General features: G+C 37.0%; 1 protein-coding gene and 1 pseudogene across 1 annotated transcript in view; both read right to left on the minus strand.

The window, feature by feature from the left end:
• SEMA3E (semaphorin 3E) overlaps positions 1–19,803 on the minus strand; it is a 244,295-nt gene that overhangs the window by 113,445 nt on the left and 111,047 nt on the right. The gene's annotated exons all lie outside the window — the stretch shown is intronic.
• Positions 4,095–4,613, minus strand: LOC118020794 (annotated as a pseudogene).

The following is a 19,803-nucleotide window of genomic DNA, read 5'->3' on the forward strand; positions in this document are numbered from 1 at the left end:
AACTAAAGCATCACGGGAGGGTCTGAGTAGAACAAAAAGTGGAGGAAGGAAAAACTCACTCCTTTTTTTTCCCCCTGCCTCTCTGATTGAGCTGGTTTCAACTGCCCTCAGACTGAGACTTACATCATCATCTCCACCGGTTCTTACACCTTCAGACTCCGACTGAACTAAACTACCAGCTTTCCTGTCCCTCTGTCTTGCAGACAGAAGACTGCGGGACTTCTTAGCTCCTGTAATTTCGTAAGCTAATACCTCATTTTATACATATCTTTTACCGGTTCTGTTTCTTTGGAGAACCCTGACTAATACACCTGGTATTAAGAACTAAGAGAAACTTCTCCTGAGGTCCTCTTAATGGCTGAACAATACTATGATGGACACCCAACCTCACTAAAAAAAAAAATAAGTTATCAAGAGCCACACCTCTGCTTGTAATTACATGCCTCAGGGCAAGCCACGTGAATTCATATCAGAGTGCAACCTACTGAAAGTGACTTTATGGTTATGGGTGGCCATGTCAGTATAGATATTAATGATTTCAATGAATAGAGATTAAATCAGGGTAATATAGGACCAAGGATGGAAAAACCAAGCCTCATATTAACTGGAAAACCAAAAGGAGCACAAGGTAGTTTCTTTATTGAGAAACGGTGTATCTTTGCTTCTTGATTTTCTTAATGACACTGCTTCACTGTACTGATCCTAAAGGATTTATTCATTGGTTTGCTCATGCTAAATAGATGTACATTAGCTCCCAATTATCTGACCATCCAGCTCCAACCCCACCAAAATACAACAATAATTTTTGCATCTTTGAATTCAAATTCCCAAGGAAAAGAATGTAATTGACTTAGCCAGTGTTCACAATTCATAAACCGCTGGCTTTCTGAAGACTGGCTGCTTTGAGATCAATTAACCATCCATGGTTAAATGAAGAAGCCATGCGGTAAACAGTGTGGTCCCTATAATTATGGGGGGTCAGAGCTGTCACCATTAAGTACATGTATCAATCCCATAGACAAACCTATCTGTCTATATTTATGAATAAATGTACAGTAACATAAATTCATTACAATTTGTATTTCCAGTAGACTGAATGAGTTGACCTGTGGCTTACAGACATTCAGTATAATCTCGCCAAGTTTTGAAGAACACCTTCAAATATGAAAATCTGGGTTTTTATTCTCTGATCTTGAGCCATCCTTCCTAATAATAAGTGAATTGTTAAAATCCCTCACTCAAGTGGAGAATAAACCTTACTGTCTGCACCGAGAATATTACTTTCATTTTTGTTCTCTTTTGGGACACATTCATCTATCTCATCCATATGAAATTTCTAGGAATTAAAATAGGCTTTATTTGTAAAAAGAGCACTATAAAAATAAAAGCAATTAATAAGAGCAGTAAAGTTTGATAAACTATGGAATTCCAAAATTTAAAGAAAGAAACAGAAACAATTATTAGGGAAAAAGCTGGGGGAAGTATTTAATTAGAGCATAGATATAAAAACAAATTATTGATAATTCAGTATGCTGAAAAAGAAAGAAAGAAGAAAGAACTATCACCTCTGTTCTGAAAACAGACATGTCATAATAGATGACAGGCAAAAACAAATTCACACAAAAAGAATTCAACTTCATTAAATATATAAAGAAATGTGAAAATATCATTTTAAAGGGTATTTTTAAAAAATTACAATAACCAGTAAAAATGAGGTTCAGTGTATTGCTATTAGGACTCTTTCAGAGGCCAATGTAACACTTCTGTATTACCAGAATTTTTCCCAGTGAACATGTATTACTTTATTTAAAACAAATTACATCCTAAACAAAAGGGAGAGGGGGGAGAAATGACTCCTCCTTTTATGCAACCAAATTTCCTCATATTTCCCAATACTGTTCCTCTCAGCCCTGACTCTCGAGGGGAGTAATAACTGTTAATATTTACTGAGTAGTTATATGTCACATACTGTCTAAGGGCTTGGCATTTATCATCTCATGTGGCACTTCCATGAAGTAGGTAGGACCTACAACTATCCCCATCTTCTCGACGTAGAAAGAGGTTTTATGAGATGTGGTGCACAGTTAGGGTTGTTTGCTCATTGTCAGTGCCAAAATTTACACAAGAGAAGTCGAATGAAGAGCTCTGCCATGAAGAATGCATGTGAGATGGGGTGTCTATCACCACCATGAACTCACACAGCTTAGTCATCCCCTGTTCTCGTCTCCAGAGTCAAGGAGCAAAAAGACTAACTTATTAAAAGCTTGTTCCTTACTAACAAGGACTCCATAACCTATTACAGGTAAAACTCCTTACAGAAACAACTAAGAAAAATCTAGTCTATCGAGGGATTACAATGTCTCTGAAGTTGAAAGTATTTTTGTAGAGCCTGGTATAAATAAGATAAAATGGAAGGTTTTCCCAACATTGAATAGTTGGTATTAAGTAAAAATAACTCAATAGCAGCAACATCAACAGGAAAATTCAGATTAATATCAATTTTAATTTTAATTTCCTTTCATTCGTATTTTATCAACTATCTCAAATGACTACAGAAGTTTTCATGTTGTTGACTTGTCAACTGGTGACATTTTCCACATTGTACATCTTTTTTGAGAAAATGAAAGTGTTTTTACTTAATTTACTACAGAGTTCCAATTTCCATGTACTGGAAATTTAAAGGTATAGACTAAATGCAAAAGAAACTCAAGCAAGAAGCTTCCCTCCCATGAGACTTTTTCCTCTTCTTGGCTTTCAAGCCAGCACTTTAAGTCATATTAGTGATTTTAGCTCCAAATTACAGCCCGTGGACTTGGCATATTTACCAAGCAATGGCTAACTTCTTTATCCGTCTGCACTGCTTCAAGCTGCCTAGATGAAAGAATCAGAAAACACACAGGAAGAGGGAGACAAAAGAAACTCTAATCTCAGGTAATCTCCAGAAAACACAGTGCAAATAATGGACAGCGCTGACTCGGGTAAAAGGAGAGAGCTCATCTTGAGTTCTTCCTACTCCAAAAATAACATGAATTACTTGGGGGAGGGGCTGGACAAAAACAAGACTAAACTGAGATGCACCAACTCAGAGTTCATCCGGAAATTTTCTCAAGAGGGAGCTAATTATTATTGCTAAGCCGCATGCTAATTATCAGCTGTCAATGAAGATATACACAAAGGATTTAGTCATTTCCTCTCATGGCCTTCCTTTTTTAACCTGCAAGGGAAACAGTTTTAATACTCACTGGCACCAATATGTTACAGAGACAGTTCTCTTCACTTTGTCAAAATATATTTAAATTCCACATGCCCATGTGTAAGAAGGGGGAGGAGGGGATACACATTTTTCAGTTCTCAAACAAAAACAGGTTTCCAAGGGAAGAGTGTTTTCTTCTCAAATACACACTTCGTCCACTGTCACTTGCAAAGTGGCGACTTCCTGAGACCCAGGAACTCAAACTTTTCACTATTTCCTGAATCAATCCATGTCTTCAAGTTAATTCAGCAACAAAATATTGAACTGCATACACAGTAAGCACTGTTAATGAAAATGAAATAGAGAAATGAAGTAACCATTAGGAATTTTCTTTGACTTCTTAATGGTCCAAAAAGGAAAAGGTTTCTTACAAAATGCTTTGATGATTTTGACACATCCGATCAATGATGACTAATGGTAATAATATTGAAACAGAGTGGTAAAAAAATAAGCAATTAACTTTTTTTTTTTTTAAGCGCAAACAGGGGATAGTTCAGTGGTTTGCTATTGCTCTTTCCATCAATGGAGTGGCTGGCCTTCATGCATTCTCTGAACTTTTCGATTCTATCTTAACAAGGCAGAGGTCCACAACAGGCACTATGGTGCCCCAGGTTTTAACTATTAACCACTTCCAAGGAAAGCAAAAAGAGTTGAAATGTACATGTGAATAGTCTAGGCATTAAATAGCCTTTTATTTTCTTGGTCAAGGAAAACAAGATAGTGTCAGAATTTTAAGATTCTTTGTCTTCCTATCTTATATAAATTATTATTTAGCATTATACATGTTATTCTATTTTGTCTTTTAAGCTTTATTTAAGGGTAATGATCTGTGATGTAGATTTTAGATCTTATTAAAAGCAGCCACGTCCATGGACTGCACATAGTCCTCAAAGCAGTGGTCCATTCCTCCAGCATATCTGTTCCAACTTTATCATCTTCCACTACACACTGTATTTGAAGTTTTTTAATTCCATATCCCACTGGAACTAGAAGAGCCCCAGACCAAGCCGTCTGCCTGAATGCTTTGGATGCACTCCTCTAGTTTTGCTGTATCTGTCTCATCGTCCCAAGGTTTCACATCTAGTAATATGGAAGACTTGGCAACAAGTGCAGGTTTTTTGGCTTTCTTTGACTCATACTGTGCAAGGCTTTCCTCTCTTAGCCTCTTTGCTTCTTCACTTTCCTCCTCATCAGATCCAAAGAGATCAATGTCATCATCATCTTTATTATCTGTAGCTCCACTTCCTGTGGTGTCTTCCACATTAGCAGGGCCATACTTGCCCAAAGCCTTCTTCACTCCTGGAAGGCTGGCCTTCTCCTTTTCTTAAGACTTGATGTGATTATACCAACGGAGGGCATATACATGTTATTCTAGATTACTGGTGTCTGAAATCTACAAACGCAAGGTCACGAAAGGACAAGGCTACAAAGATTCATTGTCTATCCATGCACCACACATGTATTTGTGTGCATGTATTTAAATTATTGAACAAAATCATAGAATATAAAGTGCTATTACCTAAAAGTGAATAACTAAACAATTTATTTTTGACTGCCTCCTAAATGTTTAATTAGGATTCCATTTCATCGGAGGCTAAAGCAGCAAGTTCTGTGTGAATGAGCTTCCATTTCATTGGAGGCTAAAGCAGCAAGTTCTGTGTGAATGAGCTTCCTAAACTGAGCCTGTTTGCCGGGCGTACTCTGAATTGGGGCCATGGTATGTCATTTACTCAACATTCCTTTAAGGATGTTGTCAACTAGGGCATGCTATTCTAAATATAATGGGAGGGCTGTCAACGATGTGAAGAGCAATTATATGACCAGATTTATATAAAAAATACTAACTGGTTTTCATGTGCCAGAAGGGGCTAAAAGGTGGATAAAAGGAGGGTTGAAGACTTTTTTTTTTTTATCAGCAGGTGAGGAAAATGGTAGTAGCAAAACAAAGTACCTTGTAAACGCAGAGACCTGAACGACTAAGTGGAAAAAAGCTAGCTATCAAATTTTACACAATAAGGTAAAAGTATGTTTTTATGTTTTTTAAATTTAAGTTATTTAAGATTGAGGTAACACACTCACTCAATTTGGTGAAAAATTCAAAATATATATGAAGACATCCACTGTATTAGGCACTCATTGGAGGATTTCAGAGAGATATTAAGGATCAATGTAATTCTGTAAAAATAACACCAATCAGATTTTGGCATCCCTCATTTTATTTCTCTAAAATTATTTTATTTATTTCATTTGAGAGAAAGAGCACAAGCAAGGTGAGGGGAAGAGGGAGAAGCAGGCTCCCTGCTGAGCAAGGAGCCCAATGGGGCTCCACCCCAGGACACTATGATAATGACCTGAGCTGAAGGCAGATACTTAACCAACTGAGCCACCAGGCACCCTCTCTAAAATAATTTTAGAGGTAAGGTTTTCCAAGCTTATGTACTTGATAATAATTAGGCCCATTTACTTCTCTTCTCTTCTCCTCTCCTCTGCTCTTCAAGAAAATACATTGGGGCACCTGGGTGGCTCAGTCAGTTAAGCTTCTGACTCTTGATTTCAGCTCAGGTCATGATCTCAGGGTCATGGCATCAAGCTTCACGCAGGGCTTCACACTCAGTGGGGAGTCTGCTTCTCTCCCTCTCCCCTCCCCTTCCTTGCATGCTCTCTCTAAAGTAAATAAATAAATACATCTTAAAAAAAAAAGAAAATACATTTTATGATTCAAAACCAGAAAGAACATAAAGGTTTATAGTAATAAACTCCCTCCCCCTCTATAGTTCTCACTTCTTTGCCCTCAATGGCTTAACTGTGTCTAGTTTATTGGATATTCTTCCAGAGTTTCTTACGCATATACAAAAAATAAGGTATACGGATCTCTAATACCTTCCCAACTTTGTGCACAGAAAGAACCATAATATAAACCCTGTCGTTTATTTTGCTTTTGTTCACTTAATACATCTCAGAAATCTTTCTGATCAAAACTTAGAGGGTATAGTTGCATGATATTCCATTTTAGGAATCAGCTATGGGCATGCATTTAAATTCTTTCAAATTTTCCCTATTAAAAACAGTACTATAATGTGTATACATAAATATATGTTGATTTGCATATGTGAAAATATATTTTTAAGATACATTTTTAGAAGTTGAATTACTGGGCCAAAAAACCCCATGAATTTGTAATTTTTTTTTTTTTTTACAAATATTACCAATTTGCTTCAGTGGGGATTTTATCATTTTAAGATTCTACTACTATAAGAGTGACTGTTTCCTCACAGCCTTGACAATACTATATTATTAAAGTTTAGGATTTTTTGCTGGTCCGATTGGGGAAATACAAAATAAATTTCCATTTTTTTTATTATGGGTGAAGTAAGGCATCTTTTCACATAGAGTACTCTGTCTTTATTTTTGCCATTTTTCTCTTTACATTGATAGCCTATTTTTCCACAGGATTATAGTTCCTTTGTCAACATCTGAACTTTTCAAACTGTTAAAATTCTATGTGATCAGAAGTTATGGTTGAGAGATGGAAGGTAAACCCTTAAATACAGAGATCTGTGCTTCAACCATGTTAGAAATATATTTTTAATGGGTTATGTTTTTGCTTTAGTAAATAGAGCTAATTCTTGATTGTCTGGGGCAATTAGCCAGCTTGGCTATTAACAGTTCACACACACGCATGTGCGCACGCGCGTGCACACACACACACGTTAAGAAGCAGACGTAGCCAGAAAACATCCTCAGTCTCCCAGAGGCTGAATTTGGCTCTCAACAAACTCCCATGCACAAATGTTCGGCTGGGGAATTATGTGGGAAGAGGCAATGAGTAGCTTTGCCTACAGTGGAAGTGACTTAGTTGCCATGGTGACAATGGTTTTACAATCAGAGGCCTTGGTGAGATGCTTCCTTTCCTGGGACACTGCTATTGATCCAAACTCTTCCATCCTCTCATCCATCCTCCCTGCCTTCAGGGCCATGTTTTCCATCTGGCCACTTTAGACTCCAACCCCCTTAGACTTCCTCTAGACTTTGCTACAGTTCCATTTCTGAAGCTCCCTACTGAATCCATTTTTACTCACTTGGTTTAAACAATTATTTTCTGTCATCTGTGATTTCCCCAATATACTGCCCTTCCTCATACAGATTAACTAGGAGTTCTATTAAGGGCCACGATATAATATTTTCTTAGTCATTAAATCACTAGAATGAAAACTAGGAAATGTGCTTAATATATAATTTACCAAGGCCACTGCTGTGGACTCAAGTTTTATTTATGGCCAGGCTTTTACTGAACACTAGCCAATGAGAAAGGTTCTTTCACATGAGGGGAAAAATGATTCACCCAAAACTGACCTTTAAGCCACCTCTGAATTTGACTCTGCGGGGATTTCTGGACACTTGCTATGAGAAATCCAGAATTCCAAGCAACAGATATTTTAGAAAATATGTGAAATATTCAGTCAAAGCAGAAGTTAGGGAAGCCAAGAATATATGTGAAATACTATCATGTTTTCTGTACTATTAGTCATTGAAAACATATGTTGGGGGTGGGGGACAAGTTTCTACAAGTCCTACAAAATGCTCTTGGTAGTCTAACAGTGTGCTACAGGCTTGATAACTGTGTGAACATTTTTCCTTCAAAACATTTTCATATGGTCTATGACACTGTCTGTGGTAACAAGGCTTTGATTTCATTTATTCATGTGTTACTTATTTTTTAATGTTAGAGATGTCTAAGCGGACTTGTTCACACTCCTATTTTAAAAGCTGATTTTTCTGGATGATGACAGTTCACAATGGCTTGGCTCTTGTTTAATATTTAAAGCTTAAAGAATAATAAAATACAATTCTATTATAAATTTACATCATATTCTGTCAGAATTAGGTTTAAGATAAACAAATGATAGTATTTGGTAATCCATTCCTTCTAACACATGTTTAAACAATCTTGACTTCTGATACTATACCCCCACCAAAAACATGCATTCTGTAAGATGCTTTCTGATTTTTCAAGTTGGCTAATATGTACACAAATGTAATTAGAGTAATTAGCTATTAAATTATAAATATATTTCAATATTAACTCAGAAATGTTTTATGCTATAAAACTAATGTATCCTCAACAATCTGTATGTTTAACTGAATTTAAGGCATGCTAAGAAGTTAAAAAGGTCTATTTTTTCATTTTGTATTTGATTTTAGTGTTATGAGTAATATAACTTGCTAATACATAGTATATTTTTTCTTTGTTTTTCAGTTTTACTGGGACATAACATTACTTTAAGATATACAACATAATGATTTGATCTACATATAATATATACTATGAAATGATAACCACAGTAAATTAATATCTATCATCACTTCACATAATTACAATTTTTTTCTTATGGTAAGAACTTTTATGATCTACACTTAGCAGTTTTCAAATACACAATACAGTGTGGTTAACTACAGTCACCATGCTGTACATTACATCCCTATGACTTATTTATTTTATAACTGGAAATCTGTGCCTTTTGAACACCTTCATTCATTTCCCTCACCTCTACATTTTTATATTTTTGTTAAAATTTTGTATCTTCCTCTAACAATTTTATTGATCTTTGGTCTTTCACATAAAATATTTTATCTAGTAAATAACCATTACATAACAAAAACAAGCAAATTAACTAAAATCTGCATTATATTTTTACTTTATCACATACTGGTTCAAATATTTGATAAAGTTCTTCAGAGTGAGGTGACTCTCAGTTTTTTATCCCCAAATCCCCTACTCGTTCAGCCAAGTGTCTACTTGCTATCTTCTCCTAAAGTCTAACAAATAGACTTCTCCAATGTAGCAAATGAAGAATAAACACTTGATTCCCACATATAAACAAATTCCTCTTTCAGTCTTCCACTCTCAGGAAATGGCTCTTTTAATCTTGTGAAATATTTGGTTTCACAAGAGATTCTTCTTGTGATTCTTCTTGCTCTGAATGCCACACTGTCTATCCTCAACATCTACACTACAACTTCTAGGCTGGACCAGTGAAAGAACCTCCTACTTTCCTGCTTCTACCCTCCCCGACGCCCCCTCCTACTGTTTACCCTGCAGTGACCAGTGACTCATTCCAAATAGTGAGTCATGATGTTCCTTCCTCTGCATAAAACTCTACAACTGTTTCCCAATATCCTTAGATTAAAATCTTAGTTCAAAGTCTACCATGATCTGACCTGTCAGTCGTCCACCTCACCCTGGATGTTGCTCCACTTTCTCCCCTGCTCAGGGAGCTGCAGGGCACAGGCTTGAGACCTTTGCCCTGACTCTTCCCTCTGCCTGATGTGTGCCTCCTTCTGACCTCCCACAGAGCTGGTCCTTCCTCTGTGAAGTCTTCCCAGTCTAAGGAACTGAAAGTTCCCACCTAGGCACTGGCTGTTGCATCCTTCTTTGGGTCAATATTACTTGGTTTTGTTTTTTGTTTCTTTTTTCCTTATTTATGTATCTTCTTCCTCCTCTGACAAGAAACCAATTCCATCAGTGGAGTGACTTTTTCCATCTTGGTCACTGTGATATCCCCAGAACCTAGACCAGCACTAACCGTTTGTTTAGTAGGCCCTGGATAAAGATGTGTGAAATGAAAAGAATTTCTCTGAATCTCAACTCTTCATGTATGAAAGGGTGATAACAATAACTAATTAGTAGGGTTGCCGTAAGAATCAAATGATTCATAATGGATGGCCAATACATATGGATTTCTTTCTCCTTTCTTTGAAGTTGATAAATTATTGGGCATTTAATGAAAATTTCCCTGTAAAAATAGGCCTTTCTTAATTACCTTCTGCCAAGTGGACATAGTTACTCTCTAGGCTTATTATACAGGCTTCGAGTGAAATAGGAAATTTTGCAAGTACATGATTACTATGATCAGGGTCAACAGCTAGTCTGTATTTTAAGTTAAAACCTTGCTTTGCTACCAACAGTAGGCTGGAGTAATTTTCTGTTCTTTCTTTCAGTCCACATGTACCTCAGCTGGCAAGAGAAAATTTATCTTTTAAATCTGCTTTATCATTTATTCATTTATAAGCTCAATCTAAACTATACAAAACTATCTCTACCCTTGAAATTTAAAGTACCAGAAGAGCAGGTACAAATTCTTCCAACATTTTTGCTATTACTATTAAACCTTGTATTTTTATGAGTTTTCCAGTATTTAATTTGGTAGGTTTTGTTTGTTTGTTTGTTTAAGAACAGAGCTGTCAACTCCTAGACAGGTGTGTGGTTTGACTTGGTGTTAAAACAGTACAGCTAAACAGCCTCTGCATTCTCACTTCCTGACCTCTAATAAAGATCTCCAGTCTCATCTTTATAAAAATAAATCCTCCTCTCAAGCCATATAATTTAATCCTAAAAAACATCCTTTCTAAAAAAATGACTTCCAGACATCCCATCTGACCATCTAACACAACAAACATTTGTGCCTTTAAAAAATCTGTGCTTTTCAGTCTCACATACTACCATAAAGTAATGACTACTCTGTTACTTGGATACTTTTTCTATTAACATCACATTTCCTCAGGGTTTCAATTCTTACAGAATAATAACTGAATTTCAAATCCAGGCAGAATAAAGGGCAATTTTGTAATCTTTTGACATCCCATTAATTAAATGGGAATTGAATCTACTCATTCACATTATAAGACAAAGAAAACCACACCAATAATACTGTTGGTAGATGTGTATCTGGATACAGAGATGAGGCTATGTGTTATTTGCCATCATCTGATAGCTTTGGAAATGCTAGACAACCACTAAAAGCTCATTTGCTCTGAAATTACATGCCTCAATTGCTGTAGCTGCTGCCATGTGAACCGGATGCCTCTTCATAGGTAATCGGCCCCCCGGGGAGATGGGTTCTCTTCAGATGTGGCTGAGGAACGCCAAGAGGGGAGACAAACCAAAGCTATGTGTACAATTCACTGATGACTTTCTTTCACAAAAAGCTGCCTTAGTGACTAAGCTGCTAACAAACTCTTCTGTTTTCCTTTTCCGGCAATCCTCAATAAGCATAGATTCCCTTCCCGTTAGAAACCCCTATTGTTTATAACCTGCCACAGGGCAACAGTACCTTAAAAGACCACCTGTGTTTTCTTTGAAAACGATGAAGGGGAGAGAACTTGCATTCACAGAAAGGCTCTTGTGTGGTAGGTCCTGCGTGAAATATCCAATTTACATAATTCCATTTGCCCTTCATATCACTCCAGCAATGGATGCATAATGCTCCTCTTTTACAGATCAGGAAAGAGGCTCACAGGAAACTTAAAAACTTCCTTGGGTCACAACTCAGTTCAAGGTTGATATCTCTGGATTCCTAATGTTATTTTGCTTATTTTATTATTTGACCATAAGAGAAGAGTTTGTATAATTACATACTTGCTTCATAAACAGATTAGTCATAGGTTTTCAGTACGGCAAATCTCTTAGGAATGTGTTACAGGTGTTTTCCATATTTCATGCATTTATCAAATAATATTTACCCCTGATAAATGGCCACAGACACCTTCGGAGCGGGCACTTTTTTCAACCTGTGCCTCAGCCTTTTCTCATCATTTGCCTCATGCATCCTAAAGGCTACCTCACGGCAGTCATGTTTCTGTTGTGCGATCCAATCAAAACAATCAGAAAAAACACGGGTTGCAGCGGATCAGACAAGACAGAGATTAGAAATAAATGAAATAAATGGAAAAAAAACCCCTATAACCTACTGACTTCAAATAAGAGGAGATAATGTTCTTAAAAATAAAAATTAAATAATAAGCACAGACATCTGTGGTCTGTTCCCAACTTTGCTACTGAATATACCATCTACAGGAGATCTAATTTCCCCATTTGGAGGATGAGAGGAATAGATGAAATCATCACTGAAGTTCCTTCTAGCTTCACAAACCACATCACAACATGAACTATATCGTCTCCAGTGAGGGAAAATATTGAGTAGAAGTGTCCAAAGGATGCTGTCTAGAATTTTTTAATCTGTTAGTTTTACAAACTGTGAGAACTGCAGCATTAATTTTAGCTACATGGGAAGATAAGAATTAGTGCTGAAGATACAATTTTCTATCAGGTGAACTCTAATGTCAAAAAAAGTCTATCACTATCAGTTTAGAAAACAACAAATGTATTGTTATTGATTAGTTTTCCTGCAATTCTTGATAGGCTTTACATATAAAGGGGAAGATAGAAATCAAATATCCTTTAACTTCATCCTGGTATCACATACTATGAAAATGAAAAAAAGTCAATTAGGTCATGCTACAATTAGAACTAGAGATCTGATAATACATTTGTAAATTATAAGGCAATCCCCTAAGCCAAAGCCTTACTACTCAGGAAACAACCTGGCAAAAGTGAATACCCTTTCACACATGCTGAGAACAAGAGAAAGGATGATATATAAGAAAAAGTCTGGAAAACTTGGAAGACATTTTTATAGGACAAATTAAAATGTCTTTTGTAGAACTCACTAGAGAAACTTCAAAGATAGACGAGCAATTTATTAGTAGAGCAAGTTGGAAGATTAAAACCAAAGTTCTGTCATGACATTCTAGATCAGGTCCCTGTTCTATAGTTTATGATAGGACTACCAATCAGCTCCTTTGAGAATCAACTGAATTTCTGAAAATATCTTTCCTGCCAGCTGGAGGCAAGAGTAAAATGCAGCTGAAAAGAGTAACAGATAGATGCCCTATCCCCAGCCCCCGACTTTATCAGAGTAGATGCCTGTACCCAGGTAACTGGTCATCCATCACCAAGTCAAATATGATTTTACATGTGCTTGGATCCTTCTGGCAAGGTCACTGCCCCTATCTGGGAAAAAAATTCCATATGAAATTGGCAACAGGAGGTCAATTTTCTTTTCCTGCCATGACCAAGAAGAGATAGCTTCTGCCACTGGAAAGGAGCAAATGCATTAACCTCCCTGACCAGCAGACACTCTTGACAGGGATGATGCAATATTTTAGAATGCTCATGGTTGGTGATGACTAGGATTTATCACCTTCAGAACTGTGTGTGTGAGTGTGTGTGTGTGTGTGTGTGTGAGAGAGAGAGAGAGAGAGAGAGAGAGAAAGTGTGAGAGAAAGATTGAGAATGAGAGGACACTTAAAGAATGTTAATGAACAGGGGGATGGCAAGCAGGAGGTGTAAAAGCTTTCACTTCAACATTTCCACTCTGAAACAGGGGAAAGAAAAAAAGAAAAATGGAAATTAAAACTGATGCAAATAATATCAAGAAACGATCATTTTGGCTGTGGTACACATTGCTAAAAATAATGCAGATTAACAGACATGAGACTGAGGTATTTAAAGCCATCAAGTACCAGCCTGTTTTTGGAGAACTTATTGATACCAGCCCTGACAGCCTCCTGATTTCCTACTTAAGGAATAAAAACATGTATTACTATACCTGAATTAGTAAATACTTTCAAAATTGCTAAAAAGTTTATGTGGAGAACATTCAAGAATATTCAAAAAAATCAATGAAATGACTGATTGGTAACACTAGTTTCTCTGGCAAGAGCAAGATTACTAACAGAGGTTGTAATTCTTATAAAATCAATTGCTTTATTTAAAATTCTATAGTCATCCCACTCATGTCTTCAATATTCATTGATAAAGCATAGTATATGTGACATCTTATACGGTAGTTTGTGATAATAAATTATCTAGACTGAAAGTTTTAGAAGGCATTTATTTAGCACACTTCCCTTAGTAAATAAAGGTTTTTATAGTATATCGGCAACAAATTACCATGGTCAAAATAATAATTTCTAACACAATATAGACTACCCTACTTCTATGACCAATATGACACCATATTTGGGGGAAAAATACACTATATTTGGAATCAAAAAGACAAAAATTATCATTACTTTTTTTTGATCAGGTAATGGTGAGTCCTCTGAATTTGCTATAACAGAAGCCTAATGCCTTCCAGAGGGACTAACCTAATAAGCAAGACTGCTTATGTGGTATAATTTGAAGAGGGGTAATGTAGACGGGGCTCTGAGTCCAATTATTTAATCCCCTTCCGGTTTCTCCAGTTATTAAGGTTTTACAACTTTGATATTTCTGGCTTTCAAAAGATCCTATTAAAATTTGGGGACCTCTGGGAGGGATTATACCTTGAACCTTTATCAACGAATAACTGAGCTTTGCCTGAATACTTGAACTGGGTCTCATGTAAATATAACAGTTGATGAGCCTAGAGGAAGGGTGTTTCTCAAGTGGAAATAAAGGATAGTATTAGGTTAGGGGTATGTGGGAGCTTTGAGGGGGGGTGCAGAGGTTAACACCAATACAACGTTCATCATGTTGTCCTAACGGGCCAGGTTTCTAGGTCGTGGCACACAGCTTTGCTATGTTGCCAAAATTCAGAGCCACTGAATTGTTCACTTTTAGTCTAGTTTTCTGGAGGCAATCAGACACACTCCATGACACATGAGGGTATGTCTGAATGGTGTCACAAAAGTCTATGTAATTTGGCCAAGAAGTTACTTTGGCACCGATCAACCTGACAGAAAAGCATTATTTTTATGGTAAATTCAGGGCTCAGTCAGGGAGATTTTATTCATGCTGATTTTGAACCTGTTTTTTCCTAGAATTTTGGTTGCATGTAGAAATCTCCAGGAAGCTTGGAAAAAAAAAAAAAAGCTGATGCCTGGGTCCCTTGCCGAGACAGTTGGGTATATTTTGTCTGCCGCTGGCATTTTAAATTTCCCCAGGAAATTTAAATAGGACACCAAAACTGAGAACCTCTGTTGTAGAATGATTGTGCTGAAGCTCAGCTATTAGACAAGATTAAAAAACAATATGCAAACAATCAGAGGTGTGCAAGCTTATGGGTCGATGACAAAGAGTTGCCAGAATACCGAACTTACCAAAAAGTTCCAGTCATCATCCAATCTTGAGTCAACAACAGCAGGAAAATAAAACTGATCACTGTTTGACATTACAGATGACCAAGAAGGGGTGAGGAAAAAAGCTTACCTGAATATTTTATCAACATATTAATAATGGAAGCAAATGTGGCTGCTCCCAGGTGCTTATGTACATAGTCCATGATGTATCACTAAACTGACATTTAGTGGGATGTCCTTCATCAGCCCCATAAGACGCCTCTTACGTGATGCATCTATTTTGTACAATGTTCAAGAAGCTAATTATATTTAAGATTTCACATCTTTTGTGTGATGGCCAACCATGAATACGTGACCTGTAATAAAGTTTATTTTTAAAAGACGGTGCTTCGGGGCGCCTGGGTGGCTCAGTCGTTAAGCGTCTGCCTGCGGCTCAGGTCATGATCCCGGGGTCCTGGGATCGAGCCCCGCATCGGTCTCCCTGCTCCGTGGGAAGCCTGCTTCTCCCTCTCCTGCTCCCCCTGCTTGTGTTCCCTCTCTGGCTGTCTTTCTCTCTGTCAAATGAATAAAATCTTAAAAAAAAAAAAAAAAAAAGTCTGTTACTTGATATGGCTCTCTCTCTTTAAAAAAAAAAAAGACGGTGCTTCATCATTCAGACTTCTGACAATTAAAAAGGTAATAAACTCAAAAATACATGTGTTGAGTACTGCAAGTGTGATTTGGAGCAGTTTTCAACTCTCCAGATACCTTAATAAATTCTAAGTGTCTCCTGTCATCTGGAAGGTTTTCAAGGAACTGAGGTAAAAAATCTAGCTGGTCTAAAAGAAATCAGGCCATGTCTAACTCATGCACTTCAAAAATGTGCTGGAACATTGTACACAGGGCTTATCAGTATTAGAGGTGAATCCTTTCTTTGCGTCCAGTTTAAATGTGTTTATTAAATAGTGAGAAACAAAGCGGACATTTTAGGAAACCAAGAAACAGACTTGTCAAAGGGCTCTAATGTCGAGTATAAAACAACATTCATGATTATTCCAGGTGATTGCAATCCTCTGCTCAGTACATGAACATTTTCTTTTTTTTTTAATTTGTTTGACAGAGAGAGAGACAGCCAGAGAGGGAACACAACAGGGGGAGCGGGAGAGGGAGAAGCAGGCTTCCTGCCGAGCAGAGAGCCCGATGTGGGGCTCGATCCCAGGGCCCTGAGATCATGACCCGAGCCGAGGGCAGATGCGTAACGACTGAGCCACCCAGGCACCCCAGTACATGAACATTTTCAAAACGTCTGAGCAGATCTAGTCCCTACCTACCAGCAGCTGGAATGCTCCTAAGGGGTAAGAATTTGGACCAATGAGATCTCCATGCATCCAGTGAAGTTAGCGTCAAGGGGAAGGTCCCTCTCTCTCCTCTAATAGCAACATTAAAACAGCAAGAGACCATGGCATGTTCTAGGCGCTGCAGTATATGAAAAGTATGTTCTGAGAAAAGAGTATACAATGTCAGTGTTACCTCAGTACAAGAGATAAAAAAATCACAATTTGCTGATCTCATTTGTTTATGCCCAGAAAATGGGAAAAAAAAGAAAACTATAATTGACTGAAAGGTGAACAGTATAAACTATTTAGGCCCCTAAAGGTAAATATGTCCAGAAATCTCCTAGGACTGACATTTTCATCTATTTGATTCCCATGGTTAACAGAAGTGGTCATCCAAGTGGCTGATTTATTCTGCTTTCCCAAGTCTATCCTGTTACTACTCCCTTAAAATTGTGCTGGGAGAAAGCAAACACACTTCCCAGAAAGAAAAAGGAAAAAAAAAAAAAAAAAAAGGAAGAGTCTTTGCACAGGATTATATATAATTAGCAGGTATCTCAGGCTGGCAACCCCCAAGAAGCTGTAGGTAGGTACACTATGAAATTACTTAAGGCTGAAACTTTTGATCTGTTTTCATTTATAGGGATTCCCAAACCACAGAACTCTTGAAATACAAGCTATGGATTAGTTGCATTCATTTCACTGTGTCCACAGACATTGGATCAAACAAGGCAGAGGGATGGGCATTGCATTCCAAAAAGGCACTATACGTTATTTGGGTACTCTGTGACTTCTAAAAGAAGGAAACGGGGAAAAATTAATTATAATTTAGGGACAGTTGTATTTAATATTAACTTGAGCTTAACAAGTAGAAACAAAATAGATGCCAGATTTCCTTATAATGGCATATTAACTCTTTTGCAATTATAAAACTGAGTCTTATTAAAAGTAGTATCTGAAATTAGTAATTTATCATCTGAGGTCTGAATATACAAGAGAATGTGCTGAAAAGGAACTGGAGCCATAACAAAGCCAATTGTGCTAAATTCAGTAAATAAGTATAGTGTAAATATCCTAACATGAGCTACTTCTGTATTTTCAATATGACAACATGACATAAATTATACCTGCTTTTTAATTTCGGTGCAATATAGAAATGACGATATGATATGCTAATACTACAATACAATTTTAAAAACTTTACTTAATATATAAAAACAAAAAAGCTCTGAAAATCGAAGCATCACCACTAATGCAAAGCTGTTTTCTTTGCATTAGAGGTTAAACGTATAGAAGAGAGGTTAAACGTATTCATATTCTTCAAAATGAATTTGTATTTTTAAAATATCAAAGAAGGGTACACATCAATTATAAAAGTCTCTATTTATCTGACTCTTTGTTTTAATGAACTGCCATTCATATTTGGGAGTTCTGGTTCTTTGTTTTGGTGTCGTTAAGCCCCATGCTCACTCATTTCCAATTAGTTAGCTGCGTCCTCCCTGGTAAAAGGTGGCTACTACATCACAGCTTTCTAGTTTTCAGACTCAATTAAAAAAGTGATAGTGAGTCTTGGCTCAAAATCAAGGCTGTGACCCCTGCACCCATCACATCTCCTTTAATCTCCAATAGTTCTGTTCCCTGACAAATTCCCCGGACAGCATAATTACCCCTTCCCATAACACTTCCAAATGCTCTGTGCAAAGTTCCCAGGGGAATCAGCACAGAGGTGTCATAAACGTTTTAAATTAGAAGCAAAAAGTACACATTTTTTAAAAAACAAATCAATGCAATGACTGTCCAATGTTGGCTGCCCCAATACATTTTAAAATCTTACACATTTAAATATGTCATTCATAGTTAAGGTGCACTTGCCACAAAATTAAATGTCTATGAGACCGTATTTAGGTTATCTTTTACCATTAAAGGCTGGGTCTCCTTTAAAAAATGCACCTATATATATATACTTTCATATTACAAGAGAAGCAATTTAGCTGGGTGACTTCAGCATGCACATCTAGGAAAACAAAAATTACACTGTATTTTTAGAACTTACAAAATTAGGTTTTCAAATGTCATTAAGCAATTATACATGTCTCCAGTAAATGCCATGCTATTTTGATCAAGCTGTCAAAACTCAACGTTTTTGGTATAAATGTACCAATGGTTCAAATTCAGGATCTAATGGTTCAAATTCAGGATCTTCAAGTAGATCTCTTTTTTCCTAAAGACTTTGTTTTCTAAAAATGAAGGAAAATAAAACTTTATTTTTTGTCCGACGTAACTGCATATCAAACTTGACTTCAAGTATAAATAAATTTTGTAAATTTTACTGGCTGATGGCATATCACGCTTAACGCACAATCTAGGTTTTGTTTCTCTAATTGGAAACTACTCAGCTGCAGGAGGAGAAAAACATTCCCATTCTTAATCTAAGGAGGAAGAAAGACCAATGAAGTTAGATTTACATTTTATCAACTAGACATTTAATAACAGTTTCTGATTAAATAGAAATAATGCTGCTTACATGTGTATTTATCAAGCTTTTTTTAAAGAACTGGGAGAATTAGTAAGAAGAACAGGGAATAACCGCATCTTAACTGGGGAATGATTAGTATCGTATTTACTTAGATGCTTCACCTGCTTAACAGGCACACACTTTTTTCCTATAGATGCATATACGTGGTAAGCAAAAAAATGAAGAAAAATTATTTTTCCCACGCATGACTTTCTCCTCCCCCCTGAAACAGCAACCACTGTCCCCAGCAGAGGCCTAATTGAAATGTGCTTTGTCCTTGCCAGGGCAAATAAGAGATTAAATTTAAACAAAGCAGGGGCCTTGGTCAGATGGGAGATGGAAAAACAATCAGTCCACCCAAGGCTCCCCCAACCCAGAGCCTCCAACCCCCAACCCATCATCTTCCCTCATCTCTTTTGCCTTCTAGCAACTCCAGGCAGGGGGCAGAGGCCTCTCAGGCAACCTCCTGCCCTGCCGGGGTTTTACTTTGTGGAGCACTTTTTAAGCTCAATAAAGGACTTTTCTTAGGAAAAGAAGAAATGTCCTCAATTTCAAATAAATATGGTTATAAAGTTCTTGGGGCCTTAAGCCTGAATTGTTCTTTTATACTAAAGGTGATTTGAATGATGAGTACAAATTATCAAGAAGACTAGCAGAAAATGACACAGATTTCCTTAGCCTATTCCCCTCTTGTCAAGGAAGGACTGCTTGGAAGAGGGGAGAGTCTGAGATATTCCTAATGTGCATCATCTTTGCATCACAAAATACTCCTGAAAAGTCCAAGATGTGACTGTACTGTCACTGTTTATCCATCTCCTTAA

This window comes from Mirounga leonina, unplaced genomic scaffold (genome assembly GCF_011800145.1).
Source record: "Mirounga leonina isolate KUSES-001 unplaced genomic scaffold, KU_Mleo_1.0 Mir_174, whole genome shotgun sequence".
Taxonomy (NCBI): Eukaryota; Metazoa; Chordata; class Mammalia; order Carnivora; family Phocidae; genus Mirounga; species Mirounga leonina.